Genomic DNA, 15,704 nt, shown 5'->3' with positions numbered 1-15,704 from the left:
ATGACCAAGCGGAAGTACTCCCCTCAGAAGAATCTCCAGGAAATAACAACAGCTAATGAGCTGATCAAAAAGGATTTAAATAATATAACAGAAAGTGAATTTAGAATAATAGTCATAAAATTAATCGCTGGGCTTGAAAACAGTATACAGGACAGCAGAGAATCTCTTGCTACAGAGATCAACGGACTAAGGAACAGTCACGAGGAGCTGAAAAACGCTTTAAACGAAATGCATAACAAAATGGAAACCACCACAGCTCGGCTTGAAGAGGCAGAGGAGAGAATAGGTGAACTAGAAGATAAAGTTATGGAAAAAGAGGAAGCTGAGAAAAAGAGAGAGAAAAAAATCCAGGAGTATGAAGGGAAAATTAGAGAATTAAGTGATACACTAAAAAGAAATAATATACGCATAATTGGTATCCCAGAGGAGGAAGAGAGAGGGAAAGGTGCTGAAGGGGTACTTGAAGAAATCATAGCTGAGAACTTCCCTGAACTGGGGAAGGAAAAAGGCATTGAAATCCAAGAGGCACAGAGAACTCCCTTCAGACGTAACTTGAATCGATCTTCTGCACGACATATCATAGTGAAACTGGCAAAATACAAGGATAAAGAGAAAATTCTGAAAGCAGCAAGGGGTAAACGTGCCCTCACATATAAAGGGAGACCTATAAGACTCGTGACTGATCTCTCTTTTGAAACTTGGCAGGCCAGAAAGAATTGGCACGAGATTTTCAGGGTGCTAGACAGAAAAAATATGCAGCCGAGAATCCTTTATCCAGCAAGTCTGTCATTTAGAATAGAAGGAGAGAGAAAGGTCTTCCCAAACAAATAAAAACTGAAGGAATTTGTCACCACTAAACCAGCCCTACAAGAGATCCTAAGGGGGACCCTGTTAAACAAAGTCCCAGAGACATCACTATAAGCATAAAACATACAGACATCACAATGACTCTAAACCCGTATCTTTCTATAATAACACTGAATGTAAATGGATTAAACGCGCCAACCAAAAGACATAGGGTATCAGAATGGATAAAAAAACAAGACCCATCGATTTGCTGTCTACAAAAGACTCATTTTAGACCTGAGGACACCTTTAGATTGAGAGTGAGGGGATGGAGAACTATTTATCATGCGACTGGAAGCCAAAAGAAAGCTGGAGTAGCCATACTTATATCAGACAAACTAGACTTTAAATTAAAGGCTGTAACAAGAGAGGAAGAAGGACATTATATAATAGTTACAGGGTCTATCCATCAGGAAGAGCTAACAATTATAAATGTCTATGCACCAAATACCGGAGCCCCCAAATATATAAAACAATTACTCATAAACATAAGCAACCTTATTGATAAGAATGTGGTAATTGCAGGGGACTTTAATACACCACTTACAGAAATGGATAGATCATCTAGACACACGGTCAATAAAGAAACAAGGGCCCTGAATGAGACATTGGATCAGATGGACTTGACAGATCTATTTAGAACTCTGCATCCCAAAGCAACAGAATATACTTTCTTCTCGAGTGCACATGGAACATTCTCCAAGATAGATCATATACTGGGTCACAAAACAGCCCTTCATAAGTTTACAAGAATTGAAATTATACCATGCTTACTTTCAGACCACAATGCTATGAAGCTTGAAATCAACCACAGAAAAAAGTCTGGAAAACCTCCAAAAGCATGGAGGTTAAAGAACACCCTACTAACGAATGAGTGGGTCAACCAGGCAATTAGAGAAGAAATTAAAAAATATATGGAAACAAACGAAAATGAAAATACAACAATGCAAACGCTTTGGGACGCAGCAAAGGCAGTCCTGAGAGGAAAATACATTGCAATCCAGGCCTATCTCAAGAAACAAGAAAAATCCCAAATACAAAATCTAACAGCACACCTAAAGGAACTAGAAGCAGAACAGCAAAGGCAGCCTAAACCCAGCAGAAGAAGAGAAATAATAAAGATCAGAGCAGAAATAAACAATATAGAAACTAAAAAAATTGTAGAGCAGATCAACGAAACCAAGAGTTGGTTTTTTGAAAAAATAAACAAAATTGACAAACCTCTAGCCAGGCTTCTCAAAAAGAAAAGGGAGATGACCCAAATAGATACAATCATGAATGAAAATGGAATGATTACAACCAATCCCTCAGAGATACAAACAATTATCAGGGAATACTATGAAAACTTATATGCCAACAAATGGGACAACCTGGAAGAAATGGACAAATTCCTGAACACCCACACTCTTCCAAAACTCAATCAGGAGGAAATAGAAAGCTTGAACAGACCCATAACCAGCGAAGAAATTGAATCGGTTATCAAAAATCTCCCAACAAATAAGAGTCCAGGACCAGATGGCTTCCCAGGGGAGTTCTACCAGACGTTTAAAGCAGAGATAATACCTATCCTTCTCAAGCTATTCCAAGAAATAGAAAGGGAAGGAAAACTTCCAGACTCATTCTATGAAGCCAGTATTCCTTTGATTCCTAAACCAGACAGAGACCCAGTAAAAAAAGAGAACTACAGGCCAATATCCCTGATGAATATGGATGCAAAAATTCTCAATAAGATACTAGCAAATCGAATTCAACGGCATATAAAAAGAATTATTCACCATGATCAAGTGGGATTCATTCCTGGGATGCAGGGCTGGTTCAACATTCGCAAATCAATCAACGTGATACATCACATTAACAAAAAAAGAGAGAAGATCCATATGATCCTGTCAATCGATGCAGAAAAGGCCTTCGACAAAATCCAGCACCCATTCTTAATAAAAACCCTTGAGAAAGTTGGGATAGAAGGAACATACTTAAGGATCATAAAAGCCATTTATGAAAAGCCCACAGCTAACATCATCCTCAACGGGGAAAAACTGAGAGCTTTTTCCCTGAGATCAGGAACACGACAGGGATGCCCACTCTCACCGCTGCTGTTTAACATAGTGCTGGAAGTTCTAGCATCAGCAATCAGACAACAAAAGGAAATCAAAGGCATCAAAATTGGCAAAGATGAAGTCAAGCTTTCGCTTTTTGCAGATGACATGATATTATACATGGAAAATCCGATAGACTCCACCAAAAGTCTGCTAGAACTGATACAGGAATTCAGCAAAGTTGCAGGATACAAAATCAATGTACAGAAATCAGTTGCATTCTTATACACTAACAATGAAGCAACAGAAAGACAAATAAAGAAACTGATCCCATTCACAATTGCACCAAGAAGCATGAAATACCTAGGAAGAAACCTAACCAAAGATGTAAAGGATCTGTATGCTGAAAACTATAGAAAGCTTATGAAGGAAATTGAAGAAGATTTAAAGAAATGGAAAGACATTCCCTGCTCATGGATTGGAAAGATAAATATTGTCAAAATGTCAATACTACCCAAAGCTATCTACACATTCAATGCAATCCCAATCAAAATTGCACCAGCATTCTTCTCGAAACTAGAACAAGCAATCCTAAAATTCATATGGAACCACAAAAGGCCCCGAATAGCCAAAGGAATTTTGAAGAAGAAGACCAAAGCAGGAGGCATCACAATCCCAGACTTTAGCCTCTACTACAAAGCTGTCATCATCAAGACAGCATGGTATTGGCACCAAAACAGACACATAGACCAATGGAATAGAATAGAAACCCCAGAACTAGGCCCACAAATGTATGGCCAACTCATCTTTGACAAAGCAGGAAAGAACATCCAATGGAAAAAAGACAGTCTCTTTAACAAATGGTGCTGGGAGAACTGGACAGCAACATGCAGAAGGTTGAAACTAGACCACTTTCTCACACCATTCACAAAAATAAACTCAAAATGGATAAAGGACCTAAATGTGAGACAGGAAACCATCAAAACCTTAGAGGAGAAAGCAGGAAAAGACCTCTCTGACCTCAGCCGTAGCAATCTCTTACTCGACACATCCCCAAAGGCAAGGGAATTAAAAGCAAAAGTGAATTACTGGGACCTTATGAAGATAAAAAGCTTCTGCACAGCAAAGGAAACAACCAACAAAACTAAAAGGCAACCAACGGAATGGGAAAAGATATTCGCAAATGACATATCGGACAAAGGGCTAGTATCCAAAATCTATAAAGAGCTCACCAAACTCCACACCCGAAAAACAAATAACCCAGTGAAGAAATGGGCAGAAAACATGAATAGACACTTCTCTAAAGAAGACATCCGGATGGCCAACAGGCACATGAAAAGATGTTCAGCGTCGCTCCTTATCAGGGAAATACAAATCAAAACCACACTTAGGTATCACCTCACACCAGTCAGAGGGGCCAAAATGAACAAATCAGGAGACTATAGATGCTGGCGAGGATGTGGAGAAACGGGAACCCTCTTGCACTGTTGGTGGGAATGCAAAGTGGTGCAGCCGCTCTGGAAAGCAGTGTGGAGGTTCCTCAAAAAATTAAAAATAGACCTACCCTATGACCCAGCAATAGCACTGCTAGGAATTTATCCAAGGGATACAGGAGCACTGATGCATAGGGCCACTTGTACCCCAATGTTCATAGCAGCACTCTCAACAATAGCCAAATTATGGAAAGAGCCTAAATGTCCATCAACTGATGAATGGATAAAGAAATTGTGGTTTATATACACAATGGAATATTACGTGGCAATGAGAAAAAATGAAATATGGCCTTTTGTAGCAACGTGGATGGAACTGGAGAGTGTGATGCTAAGTGAAATAAGCCATACAGAGAAAGACAGATACCATATGGTTTCACTCTTATGTGGATCCTGAGAAACTTAACAGGAACCCATGGGGGAGGGGAAGGAAAAAAAAAAAAGAGGTTAGAATGGGAGAGAGCCAAAGCATAAGAGACTGTTAAAAACTGAGAACAAACTGAGGGTTGATGGGGGGTGGAAGGGAGGAGAGGGTGGGTGATGGGTATTGAGGAGGGCACCTTTTGGGATGAGCACTGGGTGTTGTATGGAAACCAATTTGTCAATAAATTTCAGAAAAAAAATAAACATTAAAAAAATTAAAAAAAAATGTATCTAGATGTCCACTGATTGCCATACAGACTCTAGCATCTCCCAATGTGGATTTTTAAAGTTATAAGCTTTCATTCATATGAAGAATTTTTAAAAAGCTACCACTCTCAACCTCAACAATGGATGTAATTCTTGTCAACTATTATGGTAACCAGATCATTTTATATCTAACAAACTTAAAATATCCTCCATGCACTTTGTCATAGCAGAGCATTCAGCAATAATGTGGTTTCATCTTACCTGGCCAACCTCCTTCCTCTCTCATTTCTTCTTTTACATATTCCTCTCTAAACTCAACTCTGCTTACCTCTTATAACATATATTTGCTTTCAGTACTACTACATTTCTCCATTTTTACATGTCACTCTGTCCTCACAACCCTCTTTTCTTCTCTGACAATAGCTAATCATTAAGATACCGTCCATGTCCCAATGATTTGTAAAGTTTTCTCAGGCCTTTCAGACCCCCATGTGTTCTTGAATTTCTCTAACAGTTCCATCTTTACAACTTATTCACACATTTTACATACTTTTTGTACAATCATCTTTTCATATATTTTTCTTATGTCTCCCAATTATAATTTTATTAGGAAGCAGAGATAGACTCATATTTTTAGTATTAAAATGTTTCATGCAATTGTTATATTAAATACAGTTGGCCGATTCATTGTGAACCTATTTTCTTTGTATGTTGCTCAACTGATGATAAAGAGATTTTAATGATGGTATTTAGGTTAAAACTCTAAGTAAAAGAAATTTGGTTAGGAATTATTTCTCTTCATCTTCATATTCAGTGATGGATCTGTGCAAAAGATTAATCCTAGGCACAATTTAAATTTTCCATAATAATAATAGATATTATTCCTGGAAGAAACTGATGTTGAAGGAAGCTTTCTGTTGACATTGCTTTCAGTCTGATTATTTAAGAGTTAGAAATATCTTCTTAACATTTTAAGAGTACTTACACAGACGATGTTGGCCACTGGCTAAGAAGAAAGGATCAGAGTCAAAGAGTCATAGATCACTTACTTACTTGCTGTCTGACCATAGAAAAATCACTAAATTTTCTCTAGTGGTAGTCTGTTCATGCTGCTAAGGTAGCTCAAACAAAAATATTTATTTCTCATAGTTCTGGAGTTTGCGAAGTCCACGATCCAAGTGCCAGAAGATTTTATTCCTAGTACGATCCCTTTTTTTGGCTTGCTAAGAGACACCTTCTCTCAGTGTCTTCCACGTGGCTGCACAAGAAATAGCTCTGGTATCTCCTCCTCTTCTTATTAAGGACATTAATCCCATCATGGTGGCCCCACTCTCATGACTTCATCTAAACCTAATTACTTTCCAAAAACCTCATCTCAAATACCATCACATTGGTGGTTGAGTTTTCAATATATAAACTGGCAGGGGAGGGGGGGGGCAAAGCATTTCATCTATAAAAATACTCGTGTATCAGGTGAAAATATCTTATATGTATTCTTTGAGAAAATTCTTAAACAGAATCCGTGATTCTCTGGCATAAACCCTTCTCAAGTCTCTGTTCCATGTACTCCAATTCTGACCATTTGACTCTTGACACACTGGTCTTGTGTTAGTTCCCTTAAAACTGCTTTGCTCTTGTTCTGTCTCCTAGGAAGTTCCTACCCCAGATCTTCATACTGCCAGTTCCTTCAGACCTGTCAGGTTTCATTCAAACTCCACCTCAGTGAGACATTCTATTGCCAACCTTATGAAAAGGCATTCCAGATACTCCCTGTTTATTATCTCATGCTACTTACTATTTGATATTTCCCTGTTCATGCATTTATTTACTCTGGACTGTCTTCCTTAATAAAAGTTAAGTTACATAAAAGCAGAGACTTTTTCTGTCTTGTCCACTGCTGACTCTCCTCTATCTCAGTTGTGAATGGCACAGAGTCAGCACACAGTTAATACTTATAGGATTACTAATTAATGATTTTAAAAGTTAGAATTTAGAGTCCCACATAGAAACAGTCAATACATGGTCTCTGTGTTAATAATGTGCACATATAATTATTTCAACTTTAATAATCAAAATAGCTGTAATTTAATCCTAAAGCTCAGAAAATACAACAATTTTGAAATAAGAAAGATACTTGTATATAATTCTATGTGGTCCTTTGTTTATTTTTCAAACAATTCACCTTCTTATGTTAATTAAATATATTAAAATTGAAAGTAAATTCACTTAGTTATCAATATACAGATGAGTGTTTTTAACATGAATGGTTCAAAATGGTTCAGATCTTGCTGGCAGAGTACTCAGTAGGGGTATGGGCTAAATGGGTGAGGGGCATTGAAGAGGGGACTTGCTGGGGTGAGCACTGGGTGATATGTGTAAGTGATGAATCAGTAAATTCTATTCCTGAAATCAATATTACACTGTAAGTTAACTAACTTGGATTTAAATTTTTTAAAAATGTAACTAAAAATGGTTTAGATATGCTAATACAGAATTAGATTTTCTCACATAATAAAACACCCTCAAACTCTTGAGATGCCTGGGTGGCTCAGGAGAGTAGGCGGCTGACTTTGGCTCAGGTCATGATCTCATGGCTTGAAGTCTCGTGAGTTCAAGCCCTGTGTCGAGTTCTGTGCTGACAGCTCAGAGTCTGGAGGCTGCTTCTGATTCTGTGTCTCCCTCTCTCTCTGCCCCTCCCCTGCTCGTGCTCTCTCTCTCTCTCTCTCTCTCTCTCTCTCTCTCTCTCTCAAAAATAAATAAACATTAAAAAAAGTTTAAAAAAATTTAAAAAAACAACTCTTGAGGGCAATCAATGGTCTATGAATCCAACACCAGAGGAAGGGTAAGAGTTTTAGGCAGAATGCCAGCATCATATAGTTTAAGAATAAATAGAATAAAACACTGTTGTGCCTTATTGACGTGTTCTGTCATCTGGACTCTTCTTGTACTCCTTCACTCCTGACCATCGGTTTCTCTCCCATGATGTAACATCATGTTCCCATGAACTCATCCTGTCATTTTCCCTGTCTTAATCTCTACACATAACCCTTCATTCTCCCATCTTTTTATCCCTTTCCATTCTCCCTAAAATAACAGGTAAATACAGATGCTATTACATTGAAAGTAACACCTAAAAAAATATAAGAAATGAGGGGGAAAAATGGGAAGTGTTAGTACCACCTTTCCTCATGTCCAGCTCCTCACCTGAAATTTTCAGCTTCTTACTACTCTCTTGATTTCAACAATTAGAAATATAAATGGCTAATTTGTCCCAAATTTCTTATTCACTGCTATATAAAGAAATTACTAGCTACTACTGGTGTGACTCTTGAAGTCACTCAAAATCAAAGATAAATTGGTTTGTTATCTGACACATTCATAGATTATAAAAACATTTTGATTACAAAAGGATGAATTATTTTTTTTTAAATGAGACGTGTCACCCTTGAAATCTACATTCCCAATACTTCTCTACTCCACCTCAGCCATAGCTTCCTCTCCTGACAGATTCACAATACCAGGCACATAAAGGCAATAAATGTGGAAATGAATAATCACTCCAGAAAGTCTCCATCCTGTCCCTCCTTATGTTGCACTGTTTTTCCCACATCAGTATTTGACTTCAGTCAAGTTTTTCTTCCTTATGCCTGATCATGCTTGTAAATTTTCACTTCCATGCCATTGTACACATTATTTTTTCCCCACAAACCTCTACCTACTCTATCCCATTGAGGAATTCTTTATTTGTATTCTTTAAAGCCCATATTAATCTTCACCCTTTTATCGTAAGCAATTCCTTTTTCTTAATGTTTATTTATTTATGAGAGAAAGAGAGAGAGAGAGACAGAGAGACAGAGAGACAGAGAGACAGAGTGTCAGAAGGGGAGGAGCAGAGAGAGAGAGGGAGACACAGAATCCAAAGCAGGCTCCAGGCTCTGAGCTATCAGCACAGAGCCTGATGCGGGGCTCAAACCCATGAGCTCTGAGATCATAACCCAAGCCCAAGTTGGATGCCCAACCGACTGAGCCAACCAGACACCTCTTATCATAAGCAATTCTTAAAACAAACCTCTCCTTGATGCAGAATTAACCATACACTCATTTGTGTGGTTTGGTCCCACACAGATACTTCTACTCTTCATTTACCACACTGCGCAAATAACATTTATCTTTGTTTGTGAATCCTGTTCAACTAGAACAAGGGCACTTTTAGATTTAAAATATGTTACAAATTGATTTTCTACTTAGAACTAGTAGTCACACCCAGCACTGACCTAAAAGACTTAGAATTTGAAAAATTAGTAAATGTATAGGAACAAGATGATTATCCATTCTAAGTCCAGATGTGACATTCCACATTAAAAAGGCATTTCAGGATACCTGGATGGCTCAGTCGGCTAAGTGTCCGACTTCTGCCCAGGTCATGATCTTTTAGTTTGTGAGTTTGAGTCCTGCATCCGGCTCGCTGCTGTCAGCACAGAGCTTGCTTCAGATCCTCTGTCTCTCTGTCTGTCTCTCTGTCTCTCTCTAAATAAATAAATAAACTTAAAAAGGCATTTCAGAGAGGGGCTTTTTATAATTGTAAAATGGTTAATCCACCAGAAATATATAGGACAATTACAAAAGATATATGAGTAGGGGCCCCTGGGTGGCTCAGTCTGTTGAACATCTGACTTTTGATTTCTGCTCAGATCATGATCCCAGGGTGGTGGGATTGAGTCCCAGATCAGCCACCCTGCTGAGCATGGAGTCTGCTTAGATTCTCTCTCTCCCTCTACCTCTCTTCCCCACTTGCATGCTCTCTCTCTCTATAACAAAACAAAACAAATAAAATAAAACAAAAATCTACAAAATATATATGAGCCTAGCAACAAATTCCCCAAATACGTGAAGCAAAGCTGACAGAATTAAAGAAAGAAACAGACAACTGAACAGAGAGAGTTGGAGATTTCAGTATCCCACTTTGAATAATTGATGAAACAATGAAACAGAAGATCAACAAGTAAACAGGAGAATAATATAACGAACCAAATACCACTAAACAGATAGAACATTTAACCCCAAAACAACAGAATAAACATTCTTCTCAAGTTCACATGGAACATTCTCCAGAACAGACCATAAGCTAACCATATAAGAAGCATCAGTAATTTTTTTTTAATATTTCAATAATACAAAGTATGGTATCCACAATAAAATGAAATTTAAAAAAATGCTGGCAATTCACAAAGATGTAGAAATTAAACACTGGCAGCATACTCCTAAGCAGATAATGAGTCAAAGAAAAAAAAATGCAATATACTAAAATGTGTGGGATGCAATAAAAACAGTGGTCACAGGTGAATGTATAGTTGTAAATGCTTTTATCAAATAAGAGAAAGGTTCAAGTTCAGTGACCTAATCTTCCACTTTAAGGCACTGGAGAAAAAGAGCAAAGTAAACCAAAAAAAATGAGGAAAAAATATACGATAAGGACTAAATTAGAAATAAATTAAAGAATAGGAAAAGTAATAGAAGAATCCAACAAAACCAAATTGATTTTCTGAAAGAATCAGCAACATTAAGAAACTTGTAATATAGTAACCAAGAAAAAAAGATATGAGTAAAACTGCTAAAATCAGGAATAAAAGACGAGACATCCTTTCTTAAAAAATAAAATACCAGTGAATGTCCCCTAACTCATACTATGGGAACAGTAATATCCTAATAACAAAACCAGATAGACATCCCAAGAAAACTACACATAATACCTCTTATAAATACAAATGCAAACGTCCTAAAAAAAAAAAACCAGTAAAACGATATATACAAAATGTTATACAATATTGCTAAGCATTTATGCCAGGAATGTAAGATTGATTTAACATCGGGAAATAAGTTACTATAAAGCAGCATATCAAAAGAATAAATGCAAAATCACATGAACACTTCAACATATACAGAAAAGGTATCTGACAAAATCCAACAACACTTTGTGATGAAAGTCGCAACAAATTCAGAATAGAAGAAAAACTGCCTAACTTGATTAAATGAATGTAGGAAAATCTGCAACTAACTTATTTAATGACTTAACGTTTTTGCCTAAGATCAAAAGCAAGACAAAGATGTCTTTTCCCATCACTTCTATTCAACATTGTACTGAAGAGTCTAGCCAGGGAAATTAGGCAAGAAAATAAAATAAAAGGCAACCATATTGGAAAGGAAGCATTAAAAATCTCTCTTTTTGCAAGCAGCATGATATATATAGAAAATCCTTAAAGATACACTACAAATATATTAGACTAACAAAGAAGTTCAGCAATGTTACAAGGTGTAAGAATAATAAATAAAAATCAATTCTGTTTCTATACTGTTAATAAACAATCTGAGAAATTAAGAAAATAATTATATTTAAAATAGCATCAAAAAGATAACATACTTAGAAAGAAATCCAACAAAATACAAACTAAACTTAAGAAAAAAACCTTTACTCTGAGAACTATGATTGCAGAAAAACATTAAAGACCTTAATAAATAGAAAGGCAACCCATGCTCATGGATTGGAAGACAATATAGTTAAGATGGAAGTACCCTTAAAATTTATCTACAGATTTAACATAATCATTAGCTAATTCTCAACTTTTTCCCCCCATACTAACAATCTATTAAAATTACAAGCAATGGCAATTCAAGTAACATAATAACCAAACAATTCTGACAAAGAAAAAATTTGGACAAGTCTTATTTCCTAACTTCAAAAACTAATAAAAGGCTATAATAATCAAGATAGTGTGGTACTGACACAAGAACAACCATATTGACCTTTTCACTAAGTTAAAGTATCCAGAAGATCAATTTGAAAGCAGATATGTTGGATATTTAGACACAGAATTAAACTAATAAAGTAAAAGTGTATTCCAAATGCAAAATGATGTTCTACAAGCAAATCAAATTGACAGGAATCCTCAGAAATATATTACAAAACTGTTTCAAAAAATACTTTCATTAGCTAGTTTATTTGCATTCTTTTTGATTATTCAGGACATATTAGTATACTTGTAATCAATAGTAATGAAAAGTTAAAAATTTTATTTAATTATTGATAAATCTTTCTATATCTCCCAATAATCTAAATTTCCATATATTTAAACTCTAATATTCTTTATAGGAACAACCCTTTTACGGACAATGCAGAAGATGTATCTGAAGGGATACAGGTTGTAGCTAGGTATCAAGAAAAGTAACCAAGAGAGAACAATCAGAGCTCAAATAACCTAGTGCAGGTTGCGATGCCTATACTGGTAGCATCAGCATCACTTGGAAAATTATTATAAATGCTTATTCTTTGGACATACCCCAAACAAGAAACTTTGGTGTGTGTTATAAGAAGCTCTCACCCAGATGATTCTGACGCACACAAAAATTGAAAACTACTGATCTATGGAAATGAGGCCAATTCCCTAATGACAAGCCATTCATTTAGTTAATATTTTAATGACTTTGAGTAATTGTTAATAGCAAAGACTGAGACAGAAAAAGAAATATGACATAAGGAGACTGAGGTCAGAAGAATTGAAATAGCCATATGTATAAAGTCAAAAGCAGAATCAGTTCATCTGAGATTGCCAAAAAGGGTTTAAAAACAGGGATGGATTAAAGATTATGGAAGGTTACATGTGAACCATTTATCTTATAATCTTGTTTGAAATGTTTGTCCATAAACAGCTTGAACATATTCATATAGTGACCCCTATGGTTCCTCCTAATAAAGAACCCTTTGGTAAAGACTTCAAATGGGCATGGTCATTTTGAGACATGATATCATCTACAAGTGCCCACAAATACCTAATGTGACAGATGATCACAAATTCTTTGAGTTTACTCTTACTGAGAGAAGAGGTCTACCTCTAATCTTGCATCTGTGAAGGGACTGTAACTACTTAGCCATTAGAAAAGAGCAAATGGGACACCTTATGCCCAGAACCCAAGATACAGGCCACTTCTACTTCCAGATTCATGAGACAATCTCTTTGGGAGCTCTGAAGTTCCAAAAGTGTCCAGTTATGATGAGACAGCCCTGCATGAGAGGCTATGTTCTGTTTAACAATCCTAGGTGCCTTCAGCCTTTTGGCCATTCCCAAACAAGGAACCACATACATGTCTGAAACCACCTTGAGCATTCCAGACCATTGTATCTGCTGGCTGAATCTTACCAAGTCCTCAGTCTATATCACATACAGGAAAAGTATTATCCAGCTGAACCAGCCCCCAAATTCCTGATCCACAAAGTTATAAGGTATGAAAACACAACAGTCATTTTAAGTCCTATGTTGTAGAGTAAGTTTTTACGCAGCAATAGATAGAACATATAAGTATCCTCATCTGAAGGTAGGATACATCTTTCTGACACACTGAAATGTCAACAGATGTCAGCAACATTAGGAGTGAAGTGTTGCAAGGGCTCTGGGGAGTGGGGAACGATGTGAGGAGGTCCAGTACCATGCCTGAGGTCCTGGCCTCCTTGTCATACTTTCTGTTTCTTGTGCCAGGGCAGATGTCCTAACAACAGCACTCTGGATAAAGAACATGACAAAGTATAGAGATAGCTTTATTAATCATGATGAAAATTTTATGATAATTTGTATCTTTATTCAAGGAGATCTAGGAAGTATAATGGGAAAAGTCCAGATAACTATGATACCTTGTTCTTTTTTGCATGGTTTTTTTTCATCGTTTGGTTTGGTATTGCTATTATTGCTGTTTTTCCAAAGAAGAAACAGAAATTAGTTTAGGTGACTGGCCCAAGGTGGTAGTGAGTATTCATATATGAACTCATTACTTAATTTTAATTGTATATTTACCTATGTTAAGGTAAACAAAATCTTAAATTTTGCTAGAATTTTTTTTCTTATATACAGGCTAATGACTAGTCATCTTGTTCTTGAATGCTTTCATATGCAACTTCTGTAAGCTCTCTATGGGAAAGATGCAACACCTAGATGCACAAATAAAAGAAAGGGAATAATATCTGATATCCAACCCAAACCCTTGGCTCTACTAGGCAGAAAATGTTTCTGTACCAGCTATTCAATTCAGTAATTTTGTAGGGAGAGAAAGCCAAACAGTAGGATGGATGGTCATTTGTTTCTTTTTAAACAAAGGCCATTAGAGATATCAGCTTACAACCCTAAACGTATATCCTAGTCTTGTCTTTGTGTATGATACTTTCTATGCTTAGTTTCTTCTCTAAGGCAGCAACAAGCACCAAGGTCTTCACGTAGACCAACCAGTTAACGCAAAGTCTTCACATCGACTTACCAGTTAGTAAAGAATCCCTAAAATTCTTCCACAACAAGAACCTCAAACTTTTTTTAAAATTTTTGTTCTTTTTAAAATTTGTTTTAATTTTTATTTATTTTTGGCGGGGAGAGGCAGAAAGAGAGGGAGACAGAGAATCCCATGTGGGGCTCATTTCCAGGTTCATGAGATCATGACCTGGGCCAAAATCAAGAGTCAAGTGCTTAACCAACTGAGCCACCCAGGCACCTCTCCCACCCTTTTTTCTAAATTGAAGTATAGTTGACATACAATGATATAGTTGTTTCAGGTATATAGCATTGGATTTGACATTTCTGTATAATACTCAGTGCTCACCAAGATGAGTATGGTTACAATCTGTCACCATTCAACATTATTACAATATTATTGACTACACTCCCTATCCTGTATTTTTAATTTCCATGACTTATGTGTTTTATAACTGAAAGTTTCTATGTCTTAATCCCCTCACTTGCTTTGACCATCCCTCCACCCAACCACTCTCCTGGCAACCACCAGTTTGTTCTCTGTATTTAAGATCCACTTGTTTCTTTATTCATTTGTTTTGTTTCCTTTTGTTTTTTAAGTTTCAAATATAGGTGAAATCATATAGTATTTGTCTTTATCTGTCTTATTTATCTCATTTAGCATAATACTCTCTAGGTCCATCCATGTTGTCAAAAAATGGCAAGATTTCATTCTTTTTATGGCTTAGTAATATTCCATTGTGTATATATACTGCATCTTTTTTATCCATTTATCTATCAATGGACATTTGGGTTGCTTCCATATCTTAGCTATTATAAATAATGCTGCAATAAACAAGGCACATCCAGTAATTCCACTACTGGGTATTTACCCAAATAAAATGGAAAAACTAAATCAACTTTTTTTAAAATTTTGTTTTGTTTTGTTTTAGTTCCATAGTTTTTAGACTAGACTGAAGTGGCATCATTGAAAACCAGGCCTCTAGCAACTGTCAACACTGAGAGGCAGGCTGGCAGCTTTGAATGACACACTGACAATGGCAGCTAGCTGCTAGGAGAATAAATACATTCTCTGAGCATCTGCTTAATTCTTTGATAATGTTTTCCATTTTGTAAATCAATTATTTACAGGGCAATAGTTCATCTAAATTAAAGTTAATAAATATGAAATGCAATTTCCTCATGATATTGACACCGTTCACTCTAACAACATAACCAGATATTATAAAATATATACCCAAAATAAGTATTTATATATTATTCATAAGCTTTGATCTAAGATCTTGAGAGGAATATTTGTAACAAATAAATTCAGATCTATATTTTAACAAAGCCTTAAATACCAGCTGAAAAGTCATATGGTTAGTCAAGGAATCAAGAGTACAGTTTGAAATGTCAACTTTTGAATTCTGATGTTA

Source organism: Prionailurus viverrinus, chromosome A2, assembly GCF_022837055.1.
Source record: "Prionailurus viverrinus isolate Anna chromosome A2, UM_Priviv_1.0, whole genome shotgun sequence".
Lineage (NCBI taxonomy): Eukaryota > Metazoa > Chordata > Mammalia > Carnivora > Felidae > Prionailurus > Prionailurus viverrinus.
This window is presented reverse-complemented; position numbering follows the sequence as displayed.